Raw genomic sequence first — 15,615 nt, 5'->3', positions numbered from 1 at the left:
CTGGCCCATAGTCTGCTTTTACAAATAAAGTTTTAATGAAACATAGCCATACCCATTTGTTAAAGTGTTGTCTGTGGCTGCTTTCCCATCAGAAGGGCAGAAGTGAGTAGTTGCAACAGGCACCATTAACCTGCTAAGCCTAAACTATCTAACCCTTCACAGAAACTGTTCGCTGACACCTGCACTAAAGGATACTTACTGCACTGCAGTAAGTAGTTCTTAAGCCAAACACAGTTTCAGTTAGAGGTCAGTTTTCACCTTCCTATTGAGTACCAATGCGAAGCACACATGTTTAGCAAATAAAACACAACTTCAGTATTTTTATTTCAATCCTTTTTTCTAGTCTATGTGAGTCCCAGCTCATTTCTTTGGACACAGTCTGAAAGAGTTGATGAAATTCAAGATTAATTTTGGGAACTGATGAAACATGGCTTCATCTGGCATTCCTGTGCTTCACGATTTATGCTTTCTTTGCCACTGGACTTTATTTAGCTTATTTTCTTGGCTCATAACAGCTACAAGGAATTTATAGGAAGATTAAATTGTCCATTCTCTCGTAGACCAAAATATTTGTTATTGTGGCATGAAAAGAAGAAAATAAATGTTAATTTCCTCCTAAAACAAGAATCTTTGTATGACCAATTTCCTTTTTGGGTAGAAAAGAGGACTGGCCTAGCTGACCCCTAAGGTCATCATTTAGTCCTCACATTTTGCATACAGAGGACCATGGCTTACAGGAGAGTTCTCTTTGGCAAGAAAAGTATATAATTCCCTCCTAATGAATTAATAAAGTGTCTTCTTTAGTTTTTTGCAATAATTTTCCTGCTATTTCCAAAGGAACTTTATTTTTATTTGACTGACCTACTTTCTTTAAGTTAAACATCTCATTATTTTGGTTTTATACCACTCCACTTTCTCTTCCCCACCACCATATGCAAAGTATCGAATTCCAGAATTGTTTTAAAGCACCTGAGTTCTTAGAGCTTCTCCTCCAGCATTTCCTCTTTGACTCATTATATAACACACCCATCTATGGAAAACCTAAAATTAATCAGGGCAGTGAATATATAAAAAGCTTATTTTCATTTTCTAATGAATAACCAGAGTCCTCGATTTTCAGGGGAAAAAGTGAGAGCACCTAACTCTTTTAATTAACTTGATAGCTAACTTTGACTATGAGGAAGAAATGAATGAAAGAAGCAGAGAGGATTTGCATCCTGGGAGAAAGTGGTAATGCCATCTGAGGGTTCTTCAGAGAATCTTACAATTTATTTTATCCTTTTAGCAAATAGTGAATATTACTATGCTGGAGGCTGTGCTAAGTGAGGGGGAAAAAAAGGAGAAACACACTGGAACTAATTCTGGAGTTCACAGTCTCATGGTGAGAAGGGCATTCCTGCCTGAGAAACTGAACACCTTATGACAGAAATGCATTTCGAGAATGAACATAGGGTGGACAGAGGAGTAGAGGCTTGGAGGAGTAGACAGGGGCTAGATCTTGAAGAAATAAGCCAATGAAAGCAATTATTGTTTGTAGAACACGGGGTTTTTAAGAGTTCTAGGGGGCTGAGCCCGTGGCGCACTCAGGAGAGTGCAGCGCTGGGAGTGCAGCAGCGCTCCCGCCGCGGGTTCGGATCCTATATAGGGATGACTGGCTGGGGCGCTCACTGGCCGAGCGCGGTGCGGCCGGTCTCAAAAAAGACAAAAAAAAAAAAAAGAAAAAGAAAGGCAATGCTTAAATAAAGAGAAAAATTACGTTTATAATCTCTTAATACATTTGTGCTTTAAATGTTTATGGTGCCTGAGCAAATTGTACAATTTATATGAAGTTGCTTTTATCACTATGACAATGTCATGATACAGAAAAAAAGAATATGGACACCTTCTGCATATTTATTTGAGAATCTTAAGTCCCTCCTTTCTTGGATTAAATTCATCCTACAGGATCATTGCTTTGGACCACTGGTTCTCAACTGGGGCTGATTTTGCCTCCTTCCCTTTCCCTCAGACAGTGTCTGGAGACATTTTCTGTCATCACAATTGGGGCAGTGGGGAGAGTACTACTGTCAGCTGGTGGGTAGAGGCCAGGGTTGCTTCTTAGTATCCTACAATGCACAGGACAGTCCCCCTTGGCATATAATTATTTGACCTCAATTGTTAATATTACCAAGATTGAGAAAACTTGTTTTAGAATTGTATCTTCTCATTCTATCCTGTTTGTTACCTGTTCTGTATATTTGGCCCAGTAAATATAGACAGGGTTGAAGGCTTACAGAAGATACACAGGGCAATTTATAAGATCAGCTAAAATTGTAGTCCTTTAAATGTACAAGCTTAATGCAGAGTTAACTGTTCAGTCCTCAGTACCAAAAGAAGTGAATCCTGTCTGCCTCTTGTCTCATTTTTTACTTATTCCATTATGATTAGGCATAGCAGTTGTGGGGCGTTTTGTTGCAGAGACTCATTCATGATTGAAGTGAGCTACCTTTCATTAAAAAATGCAGTTTTTGGAGGGAGATTCCACTTAACCCAGGGAACATCTGTTTGGTTGTGAAGTACTTTTTTAATAACAAATTCATAGAGTCTCTTCTATGCCGCATGGCAAGTCTCCCAAATTAACTTTACCTCCTTGTGTTCATGGTCTTGTTATAAAAAGACTTCCCTGGATTGCTTTGCCACAGTGTGTAATTTTTATCCTTCTTTGAAAAGAAATAGTTCTCACAGTGCATAGAATTGGAAGAACTGTATTTTTAATGCCCAGAAAAGGGAGGATTGCTGGAATTCTTTTCACACATACATCCCATGGGATTCATTGCATTTCTGATTTACCTCAAGAGAGAAGGGGAAATGTAGGGAGATTATTAACAATGGAGCAATGAAGGCATTGGGGTGATCTTTCACATGGAACTTTTAGGGGAAGCAGTGTGAGGGGTGTGAATTAGTCTTCTTTAGTTGGACAGATGGCAGTGGCAGAGCTGTGTGCTGCTACTGGCTACTACCCTACAAAAACAAAATTAAAAAAAAATAAAAAGCAAAAAAACCTCAGAAAACTTGGCTAAAATAGTTACATTCAACACTGAATCCTTTAAATAAATGCAAATATAACTTCAAAGGCCTTTTTTTTTTTACATCTCTGTGTATTTGAGCTTCTTATAAATGCATTAAGATCATTTTTCTCCTCAAAGGAGGCCAGTTCTCAATTTTGGATCCCTGTGGGTGTAACAAATGGTAACCTCCAAAGAGAACTGCAGTTTCTTTGCCAGCAGGAAGCATTCTGAGGTGAGCACACCCTGGGGCACATTCTCTCGTCTGGTTGAAATTCTCCAGAAGGCAGCTGTGTCCTGCCCTCACCCTCTGACTTGCTGTTTTTGTTGTTCTTTTTCCCTTCTTCTTGGAGAGAATCATAAGGGAACAACTCATAATGTATTTCTCTGCCTTGCAGGGCATTTGACAAACAATGGCATCATACCCCTTTCTTTCACATGTGGTCCACACAGTTCTAGGCTAACAGAATCCAGGAATTTAGAGAAGAAAGTGTCCTCGGGACTCAACTAGTTCAACTCTTCTCAGTTTGCAAATGAGGAAGCTGAGGTTCAGGGAGACCATGCACCTTAGGCAGAGTAGCAGAACTACAGGTAGCGTTAAAATCACAGGCAGAGTAGTAGAATTACAGGCAGTAGTAGAGTCACAGGCGGACATGTGAAGTGCAACCCTCGCTTCTCATGCCTTGGTTGCCAGATACATCAAATAAATCACACATGATGCTTGGGGCATACTTATCCTGAAAGATTATTTATTGCTTATCTGAAATTCAGATTCAACTAGGCATCCTGTATTTTATCTGGAAAAACAGGCTGAAACTGTGGAAACCTGTATTCTAGTTAGTTGTAACACTTGAATGAACACACTCCCTTGACTATGACAAAAGCCAAAAATTTTCTCTTGATATCTGTGGATTTTGTTGTTGTTGTTTTGTTTTGTTACCAGGGTTTAAATACTAAAAATAGAGCAAAAGTTGTAGCAATAATGGAAAGTCCCAGGAATAGGTTTTTAGGTGGAAGCACTGGATTCCTCAGATGAATCCTATCAATGAATCACCACTATATGGTTGTACCATTTCCACCACCCCTGTACAGGGCAGAAGAAAGTAAGCAATGTGGTGTACCCCGATATGCATTCTTAGATATTCTGAATTGTTTCAGGAACTGTAACGTCTTTATTTACTTTTCTTCATTGAAAAAATCCTAACTCTTCTACAAAGAACATAAATAATTGCTTGATAATACAGAAGCTATAAAAAGAAAAATTAAACTGTAAAGCCATTTATAGTTCATTAATTTTTGCATTCATTTACTCTATAGTCATTCATTCCTTTTCAACCAGTGCTTTATCAAGGTAAATATGATATGTGACCTCCACTGCAGGAGAATGTGCATCCTCACAGTTGCTCAAACAGGTCTAATGCGGATGGCAGCTTTTGTTAATTTTGAATGCTTCTAGTTTAACCAAATGTCTTTCCAGAAAGAAACGATTTACTTCCTGTGCAGTCAAGTGGATAAAAATGCTCCATAAATGAAAACCTGGTTGATCATCTAATACCTCAGGTATTACCCCCACATTCAACGGAGTCCAGCCCTACGAGATGGGAAATGAACCTGTTGGCTCCATTTTGCCTATGTTAGTTACACCATGTGGTTAAGAGCACAAACTCTGGAGCTAGTCTGATAGATGTGATCTTGGGTAAGTTACTTCATTTCTGTGTTTCTGAGCCTGTTTTATCATTTATAAAGTAGGGGTAATACAAGTGACTCCCTCATAGAGTTCTTGTGAGGTTTTAATGAGTTGTTATGTGAGAGTTACTATGCAAGCCTTCTTATTAACCTTATGCAATTGTTGGCTGTGATTATCATTATTTTGCCTCCTTGCTTCTATTTGCACATCTTACCACCTAGGGCCCTTAGATTTTTATTTATTTATTTATTTATTTTTGCTTTGTTTCAATGTTATCTGTGGTTCCAACACTTTCTTTGACCTTGAAGGCTGACTTTGGGATTTCCATGACTTCCAACCTCACAACCGTGAGCTAATCTTAGCCCACTTTTGCACCAGACCCTGACTCATGGGACATAAGCCCAAGTCAAATCCCCAGGGCCCTTTCTTACAGAGAAAGGAGTTTATAAAAGTGAACCCTCGTCTGTATTGCTCACCACTCTGTTTCCAGTTCCTACAAGACTGACTACACATAGTTGGAATGGAACACCTATTTACTGAATTAAATAAGATATATAAACTTTTTATTGGTTATGAATATTCATGAGATACAAAGCTGATTGTCACCCCTCGTGCCCAAGATGTGAAGGCCAGATCCATACCAGCGGCATGCCCATTATCACAAATTGCGATTGTACCCTGTGTGCCTCAATACGCTTTTAAGTACTTACAATTGAGGCGGTATTCTTCCGACAGTAAGAGAAGCTGTTTACAGTTAATTAGATAGATATCATTTAAGAAGAATCTTGGAGTAGATGATCAAACTCCTTAAGATGCTGAATATGCACATACTCATGGGAAGAGCCCCGATCACTTTATTTTCCACTTCATAAAACTGTACATCATTCAAGTGATGGAGTATCCCAAAGTCATTAAGATTCTCATTTCTCTTTACTAGAAGAAACATGAACATTGAAAATAAAGTTTTTCTTGTGCAAGCATTGTTGCTTATTTACTAAAGGAAGCCTGGATTGAGTCTTGAATGTTCTTCTCCCGTTTACCTCATCAGATGCTACTCTCCAGACGTCTTTGTTGGATAGTGTCTCAGAACTCTTTCTTTTTTATTAGGCTATTCAATTTCTCATTCATTTTTATTTATCCTCTTAATGGCTTCTCATGATTGATTTTAAATCAGGATTACAGAGCTTAATATTTTTGACCAGGGTTTCACAAAAGATTTTTTCTTGGGTTTTTTATTTTTTATTTTTGGGTTGTTGTTGTTAGAACAGGAAAAAAAAAATGATGGCACTGCACTCTGATAACATCCAAATATGCTTTTTAAAACTTAGTCACTGGTGGTTTCCAGTTAAAATTCAGAATTAGGCCCCGTTTTTTCCTGATTATCTCTGTCTCATTGTCTCCATGGTTAGTGAAATGCTTGTGTGTTCTAAAGGAATATCAGTCAGGTACTTGAATTTATAGCCTAGCCATACAAGTGTGAAGAAAGCAGTTTTATGACCCAGTCCTAACTCTATGTTTTTTTCTAATTTATCCTGCAGGTATAAACCTTGTGATGCATTATTATTATGCAATGAAAATACCCATGCAGACAGTAAGAATTCAGTGAGCCCCTAGAGCAATCCATCCTCTTCTCCAGTCAGATAGGTATATAATATTATATTCTGTAAGTCCTTTGGTGGTGTTTAAACTCAGAACATCTCTCTCTCTCTCACTCAGGATAGGAATGATGGCTGTACACTGTTATTTCTTGGAGTATTTATGAAGGCTACTCACAAATATCCCAGCTCTGCCCTTGCAGGAAAACAGTAACATTGTGGTTCCCCACCTTCTTTGAGTTCCATGGGGCCATGTGACTTGCTCTGGCCAATGATCTGAGATCAAATTGGATGTTTCAAATTTTAATGAAGAATCATTAAAAGTGAGTGCATGCTTCCTTACATCCTCTTTACCTTCTCCTCTCCTATCTGTCAGTGTTCTGGAAAATGGCTGTTCTGTCAACCTAAACCCAGCTGTGAGAGTGATGATGACCTAGAACAGAACTCCCAGCTGGCAATGATGGAAGATTAGCAAGAAATGAACATCTGTTATATTAGACTACTGAGATTTGGAGATCATTTGTTACCAAAACATAATTTACCTATTCTGATGATACACTACCTCAACATGCATCCGTTTTTTCTTCTTAGTAGCTCTTCTGATGTTTACCTGTGAGTGCATGTAATTTCCAGGAAATTGACTTCTTCCACACTTCAAGGCTGGAATGTATGAGCAAGGCCAGACAATCAGCACATTCCTTTCCCTGGAGACAATAATCAATTCAGGGTTGGGCATGTGATTTAAGATTGTCTAATCAAAATGCATCTCAGGATATTTGTAAAGATTTCTGGGATGCAGCTGCTTTCTTTATTATTCAGGGTAAAAGAGGTAACATGCATTTCTGGGTGTTTTTGTTTTCCTTTTTGGAATATTGAAAAGGCCAAACTTGGGAAAAAAATCATCATGAAAGAAGGTGAAGAAGAAAGATAGAGAAAACCCAGTCCTTAGAGATAGCATGAATCAAGGCTTACTGGAAGTCAGTCCTTAAAATAGTGTTTGCCAATAAGTTACCTTAATTATTTTATCTAACTTGAGCCCATTTTTCTAATACCTGGGACTAAAATGATTTCAACTGGCATAGTGCTTGAGTGTGAGTTCCCTGAAGTGAGGGGTTTGAGAGGTGTATAACCATAACCACTGACCTGAAAAAACCAGGCTGCATTCTTTTATAGATTCTCAGAAGCACTGATGGGGAGGGTAGAGAACACTGTAGAATGAGTGACAATCACACCAGAGCAACATGGTGTGCCAGGAACATGCCTGTTCAAATCCTGTGTCTGCCACACACACACACAAAAAAAATGCATATCTTTTTGGAAAAGTTACTTGGACTCTCAGAGCCTCAGCTCTCCCATTTGTAAAACAGGGAGAATTTGCTACAAGTAAGAAATGAAATAACATATAAACTTCTAAGTATGCAGGGTAAGGGTAAGTTCTTTTCACTCATGAACTTTAGGTTGTTTTCCATCCTGGTGGACACAGCATACTACTTCCTGTTAACCTCAAAACAGCCTTGGCTCTTTTCTGAAACCAGGCTGTTCTACCCTTCCTAGCCAATAGAATGAAGAAACTTTATCACTGGAACCTTAGAGTATATGTCCAGGAGTGTGTGGAGGAACCCTTATCTCTCTGTACCTTATAATAAATTGCCCCATCTAAATGAAAGCCTTCTTTCATTTACTTTATTTATTGGGGATGTATCACGTGTGTGAGGAGACAATTTTAAGTGCTTGAAACAGCTGAAGTTGTTGTAATTTTAAATACAGTGTTTTAAAGAATGAATCATTCATGTGCCCAATCTTGTACATCAAAATGAGGGTGTGGTCTCTACTACTTTGTCATGTAGACTGCTTTGTCTATGCTTGTTCTGCAGATCTAAGTGTAAGGCAGAGAATACCTAAAGCAATCGTGATTACAATATTTCATGATCTTTTTTAAAAAAAATGTTTAACCCCTCTATGCAAGTACATTAGGTGGCTATAGCCAAGAAATTGCAAGCAAACAAGATATAGATTCTGATAACTGCATACCTAGAAAAAAGCTAAATTCATCCTATTCAAAAGCAAAGCTGGAAAAAAATTATATCTCTATTTCTCACTCTTACCTCCATTGTGCAGACTTTGGGGTGAGGGGGTTGGGAAGGAAGGGGAACATAATTGTGCTATAATAGAGTATTGCAATCCTATGCTCATTTTAATTAACTTTGCAATCCCACAGGAGCCATTCAACTCCTCAGAGTCATCAGAAAATACTGTAATATTTTATTTCTGTTTCATAGTGATGTGGAGATTGGTTTGCTTATCATGGGGTCTGAGACATTATCCACAAGGGATATAGAGTACTGTTAAAAATTAATCATTTTGAAATATAAAACATTATTGGAAGCAGTGCTATTGTTCCAGAGATTTATTAACTGGCTGGCACATAGTCATTTATGCGCAGAGCCACACTGACTTTTTATACTTCATACTAAATATTTCTCATTATTTTCTGAAAGTTATTATTAGAGCATGGCTAGAGCTGAATGCATGTTTAATTAAAGTAATGTGATGGGGCATATTTGCCTGATATCAGTAGTTTCCCAAAGATACATATATTTTGCAAATCTATGAATAAATAAACTAGTGGGGAGATTCAAAAGCCTAAATAGTAAAGAGAAGAGGTTAAGATTTTTGGGTATGAGGTCAGAGAGGTCTGTGTCTGAATACTGGGTGCACAACTTGGAGTCAGAGGTCCTTGGGCAAGACACGGATCTCTCTAGGCTTTGAACTAGAGTTGTTCTCCAACCTTCTCCTTCTGTGGGTGCAGTCTTTGAAGAAGTCTGCAGTTAGTGTCAGCAATTGTTTTTTTGTTAAGGGCCAAATACTATTGGCTTTGTCAACCATACAAGCTCTGTGGCAACACCTCCATTCTCCCATTTTATTGCAAAAGCAGCCACAGACAATATATATGTAAACTAATGAACAGAGCTGTGTTCCAATAAGGCTTTATTTAGGGACACTAAATTTTGACTTTCATATAATGTTTAGGTGTCCCCAAAATATTATATTTCTTTTGACTTTAAAAAACTATTTAAATATGTAAAAATGTTCCTAGCTCATGGGTCATAATAAAACAGGTGGCGGCCGGACTTAGCCCACAGGCAAGCTAGGAATCAATTGATCCCTGTTCTAGGGGACTTGGGACTCTCTTCGTGAAAGAGTCTTGTTCTCTGAGTCACCCCATGGAAGAAACCTGTCCACAAACTAGAAACATCTTCTTCATTTTTCTGTGAGACATTAACCTCTATTATACGAAGCTCAAAAATTAAGGGGGTTTTATCTGCTAGAGGTGCTAGCATTATCCTAACCAGTATACTGCCCCCCAGAATATGTGAAGATGAAAGGGAAATATGCATGAAAACAATTAGCACAGTACCTAGCACGTAGTAAGGATGGTTTAATGCAGTGTTGTTGGACATATAATGCAGGCTGAGTCCGTGTGAAGGCTATAGACCTGCCAACTCTAAAAAGCCATGCCAAGTTTGAGAAGTTCATGCCAGATTAATGGAAGCTATCATTAGAGATTCTCCTAAACTTGATTTAGGATCAGACATGTTGGTGACCATTCTTTAAAATAAACTTTTGTCGTGGGTAACCTAATAATCCTATGTATGCTAGAACAGTCTAGCAAACACATTGGTCAAGCTCTCTTTGTGATACATAGCACACTGATCCACCTTCGCAGGCAAGTTTACAACCAAGATGTGATTAAGGAGTGTTTTGCACTTTGGAAGACATCTGTTCTTTGTGTCGAGGGGAAAACCATATGAAACCGGTTGCATTTTTCAATACAAGCCATATTAAAAAGGATTTATATGTGACAAATATATTGAACATTTTATTACTATATGCTCCATACACATTCTCATAAAGCTAACCATTCTCATCCAGTGTTATTTAAAATCACAGGACATTTGACACCTTTCTGCTGACTTACCTTACAGGGAGTTTAAAGTCTTCAATCATGTCCCCAAATCAATCTAACTAGTTGCCTCAGCAAAGTCCAATATTATTCTTAGAGTTTTATTATTTTACTTACTGATATACAGAAATTATCTTCAAAGTATATTTATAAAATGATAATGTGAAGATTGGTAATAATGATATTGCAAAAATTGCACCTTTACATATTATGTCTGCTTGGGGTCTTTATGCTTGGCTTGTCAGTTTTTTAAATGATTTAAAGAGCTAAATTTGTATGAATAAGTAACATGATCAAGAACACTAAACCTAAGAGCCATGAAAAATTGTTACATTGTATAATGTTGAATATAGAAAAAAAAAAAAAGAACACTAAACCTAAAATCAGAAGACTTGATCTTTCAGTCCCTTTTTACTGGATGTGTGATTTAAGGAGAGTTATGAACGGCATTGAGCTTCAATTTCCTTATCTGTAATTTGGAGACAATAATACATACACCACAGGTATGTAGTAATGATGAAATGAAATTATGTTTGTGAAAGTGCTTTGTAAACTGCAAATCTCCATAATTATGTGAGCAGCTGTTTTGCAGTAAGGACATACCCAGTTTATAAGGTTTTCTTAATCAGGTCCTACACGCATGGCTGTTTTGTTTTCCAGGAACTGTCTAACTAACTTTATCTCTCTTTCAATTTCTGTTTGTCTGTATCTCTGTTTCTTATTTTAGTTCTATCCATATATAAATCTCTCTCTCTCTCTCACACACACACAAACACACACACTCACACACACACACCCCGATGCTGCTTTGGGAGAAACATTTTGTCCATCTCTGACCATATTTCCTTTTTCTCCGTGGGTGGAATGAGAAGAAATCTGGATAGGAATGTTGAGAAATGAGAACAGCTGAGTGAACATTGGCATGCATTCATTGAAGTTTTTTCCCTCTGAAAATCTAGAGAATTTGGTTTGCTAACAGGCAAAATTTAGAGCAAAATAAAATAGTTTCTCCAATGATTTCAGGAGGTATCCATTTGAAACTATCTCTGTGTGAGAAATGCAGTAAGAAATGGATGGGCCATCAATTCTGGAGATCTTTTGAGAATTAGATATTGACAAAATTACTCTTTTCCCGTATTTTCTCTACACCCTCATTTCCCCACAATTCCTTCAGGCCCTACCTTTATATAGTGTACCTCCTATTGGTGCTTTGACTGAGAAAACTGACATTTAGTGATTTCAAAATTAGTAAATCACAAAAACTTTACGTTCTCCTTGGGAATTAACGATTTCCTGTGGTTAAGTTCAGTGTGAAACAAGATCACCAAATTAAACCCACTGGAAGCTGGCCTGTCTTTGGCTCTAGAACAACCAGTCAAACATCTGACTGGTCCAGGCAAATATGTGATTTGCAAGGTGGCTCAGATTCCAGGGTTGCATGAAAGGACATGAGCCTTTGTTTGCTGATTTCAAACATGAGTCCTTCATTTGAGAGCTGTCTGAGTCATAGCTATGACATCTGGTTCAGTTCACTCAAGGAAGGGCCTTCAAGCATCACTTCAGGGACTGGGTTCTCCCCTGGTGCCTTGGCTGCAGCATATTTTTACTTATTCACAAAGTCAATCTTGTTTAAGATATCTCTTGGCTTTAGCAGCCTCTAGCAGCTGAGGGAAGGGAGGTAAAGGCACTTTGCGGCCCAAGTCTGATGTCAATAGTCTCAAAGAAGTTAGTACTTCACCCTAGGTGCTGTTTTGGAAATTTGTGGGTGCTTTTTTCTTTGTTTTCACAATAATCAGAGTGGAGAAGCATTGAATGGATGGAGGCAAGGGATGCCAGATGTTCTACAATGAATGGTGCAACCAGGAACAAAAAAGAATTGACTTACATCATGAAAAACTTTTGAACATCACATGAACTACTCCACCTATAATTATTTGAACTCAGAACCTAAGTCCATCATACATAAAAACAGAGAAGATATTTGCCAGGTTTCAAAATGCACTGAATTTTCTGAGAAGGAAACTAGTCTATTAACTGAGAAAAAATTATATTTTATTTTGTTTGGGAACTTTACCAAGAGTAGCTCATTGTTACAGAAAATCAGTTACTAAAGGCAACGCTGCTTGTGGATTTTAAATCACTAATACAGCACTCTGGAATCAGCTTTCATTTGTTGCTGTCACTTTCATGGTGTGTCTACATGTAGGATGTACATCTGACTACTTTTTTTCTTTAGTGTAGCTGTGTTCATTTACTTTCATATCGAAAGGGATATTATTTTATTATAACTTGCTTTTATTTTTCTCTTTTAAGTATATTATGACATTTATTTGTTTTGATATTGTGTATTTAGGATAGGATATATTATCTATGAATCTAATTTTAGGACAGTGAAAGAGCATTACATGAAATTTATTATCAAAGGGGACATTGAATTCAATAGATTGGCAGCCTCTGGGATTTATTGTCACGGCTGTATATTGCTCACATTTGAGAGAGAACTTATGGGACCCAAAAGTAACCAAGACTTGAAACTAGTGACACACGCATCTTATAAACCTCCAAACCAACCAGTGCCTTTTTCTTTTTCATTAGTAAACACAGACTGGGTTTATAATGTAGTAGCAGCCCAGGCATCTCAGATAAACTGTATTTTCTCTCTCAGGCATCCAATCCCTCTTTTGCAATAAATTACTTAATAATAAAATCTTTCCCAGCTTCTTAGAGATGTAAAGGGTCACAGAAGTTATTTTAAAAAAAGCTTTTTCACAGGAGAATACTTTCTTGTGCAATATCACCTACAAGTCTAAAATCTGTTGCTTTAAGATCTCCATGGATGGAAAATTTACTGTCATATAAAACAATTTGCTTTCAATGTTGAATGATCACTTTTGGAAAGGTTGAGCTAAAGTCTCTCGACTTAACATTCTAATCTCTAGAGTCCACAGTTGTTTCTCATACCTAATACAGAACGGTTGCTTTTGCTGCCCTTTGTAACAGCCCCTCATGGGTTTGGAAAGAATGCTCACGTGGTGATGAAGTTACTCCAATGAGATAGCCTAGGCTGTATGTGAATGCACCAGCACTATGTGCTCATATTGAGGGCCTCAAAATATGGGTCTGCGTTTAGGCCACAGGCAAAAGCAAGGGGACAATGTTCTTCAATTCCAACATCAATTGCTCCAAACTTCTCCCTTCATGTTGCCACAGTTAACTCCGCCTCCTCAAGGGTTTATAGGACATTTTCAAAGGAGACAGTTTAGTAAGACAAGGGAGCATGCATGGAAAAACATATCAGCAGAGAAGTTGAGCTTTCTGAGCCCTGCCCTCTTGTATATCAGTTGGCTGTGCTTTCCACAGGACCTAGATGGCATAGGCTCACCACTCTATGTGCCTTGGATATCTTTGGGGGCTCATAAACCCCACTATGGAAGGGAAAGAAAACTCCTCCCTTTTTGGTCATCTCCCCTAACACTGAAGATAATAAACCTTACTTGAACCAATAGATTTATTTTTCCTGAATTACCCAGCTCATACCCTTCTCAGCACTGTTGGGCTAGCTGGGCCCCCTGCCTGAAATGTTTTTCGCTCCCATCTCTGTCCTGGCACATCAGGTTCTGTCTTCTCATTCAGATGTCAGCCCAGATGTCACCTCCTAAGCAAGACCTTCCTTGACAGCATTGATATGAATCAGGTTCCCCCAAATGCAATGCTTTTGTATCAGATTATCTGTTTTACATTCTTGATAGCACTTAGCTAGGTATGAATGAAGTTTAGTGATCTGTCTTGCCTGTTCATTTTTTTCTTTTAGTAACATGTAAATTTCATGAATTTCTGGAGTGCATTTGCCTTGCTCACTTGTGTGTACTCAGGCTTTGCACAGTGCCTGGCACATGGCGTGTGTTCAGTAAATGCTCAGGGGCTAAATGAATAAGTGAAGAGAAGAATAGAGTTCTTGTGTTGCACTTTGGGGTGGTTTGTTGGATTTTGAATTGGTCTTCAGTTTTCTTACTAGTCCTGCAGATCCTTTAGTCTTTTCTCTAGATTGCATGCATGTAGTTTGACACACTTCAGTCTCCTACTTTTGCAAATGCTCTACTTTTTTCAATTTCATTTCTAAAATGTGGCTCCTAGCATTGAACACAGTATGCCCTCAGCTCAGAATTAGGCTATGCAGATGCTGAGTTTCAGGCTTAGTAGTCTAAAGGTGTAGTGAGGTTGGGGAACTTTCTAGGCATATCTCTAAGGATACTTAAGCTCTAGAAAAACTGGTTGAGTCTAGCCTTGTGCTTTGTTATGCTATTTATATGGATTAACTTTCAATCATTACAGTGTGTTTGGATTTCTGGACCCTGTCCCCTCATGTATTCAAATTACAGGTAGGTGACTGGAGAACTGGACAGCTTGGGCTGGTACCCTATGGTCACACCCTTCGGAGGGGACTACGACATGATCATGCAGATCTGTTTGACACACTCAATGATGTATTGCCAAGTGCCAACAATAGTGATGGCCTGCTCAGTTGAGTTGGGGAGCATATCCCCTGCCACCTGGACCCGAGTCCCTGTATTCTCTCATATTTCCTTGATCTTGCAACCACCTTTTCCAATGAGAGAGCCACACTGATGAGCAGGAATGACCAGCCTTAGGGTGACGGGGGTCTACTGGCAGCTGAGCTATTGGTCATAGAGCTGCCGATGTCCTCTTCCAGTTTGTCAATGATCATAGCAAAGGCTTTGAAGATGGCATTAGTGGGTCCAGTCAAAGTGATAATTCTCTCAGGACAAGTCCCTTCTGAGATGCTGATACGTGCCCCACTCTCCTGGTGCATCTTCTTAACTGATTCTCCTTTCCTTCCGATGATGCTGTCAACTTCCTTTCCATACATAAGCAGCCAGATGGTGAGAGTGACATTTAATCCACCTTCAATCACACCGGTGTCCATGTCGAGCAGTATTTGGGGGAGCTGGACTTTGAGTGGTCAAGTCTCTGGTCACTGGTAGGTGTGAAAGCCAAAAACTGCAGGTGTCAGGTGACTGAGGGGAAAAGAGGATCTGGTGGGAAGGGGAGGAGGGGAGGCCGGAGGCAGAACGACAGGGGTGGGCGGGAAGGTGAGCCCCCCGCCCCCCGCCCCCCGAAGGCGGGCAGAGGAGGAGGAGGGGGTGAAGGTGAAAGGAAGAGGAAGAGGGAAGAGGAAGGGCGGATGGAGAGCGGGCAGTCAGGACAGGTACAGCACAGGCAGCTACAGTGCAAGCTTTCCCCACAACACCCCGTCCGTGTGCCTCAACTCTGACCTGGAGAGACCACCTCTGGAGACCACATTAT

The 15,615-nt window shown here is 39.0% G+C and overlaps 2 pseudogenes; one reads left to right on the top strand and one right to left on the bottom strand.

Moving 5' to 3' along the window:
- Nucleotides 1–14,663: 14,663 nt before the first annotated feature.
- LOC103603450 lies at nucleotides 14,664–15,265 on the bottom strand (annotated as a pseudogene).
- Nucleotides 15,266–15,493: 228 nt separating this feature from the next.
- Nucleotides 15,494–15,615, top strand: part of LOC103603449 — a 1,153-nt pseudogene continuing 1,031 nt past the window's right edge.

The sequence above is a fragment of the Galeopterus variegatus genome, unplaced genomic scaffold, assembly GCF_000696425.1.
Source record: "Galeopterus variegatus unplaced genomic scaffold, G_variegatus-3.0.2 Scaffold4607, whole genome shotgun sequence".
Classification (NCBI taxonomy): Eukaryota; Metazoa; Chordata; class Mammalia; order Dermoptera; family Cynocephalidae; genus Galeopterus; species Galeopterus variegatus.
Note: the sequence above shows the minus strand (reverse complement) of the source record. Positions and strands in the feature narration are given on the sequence as shown.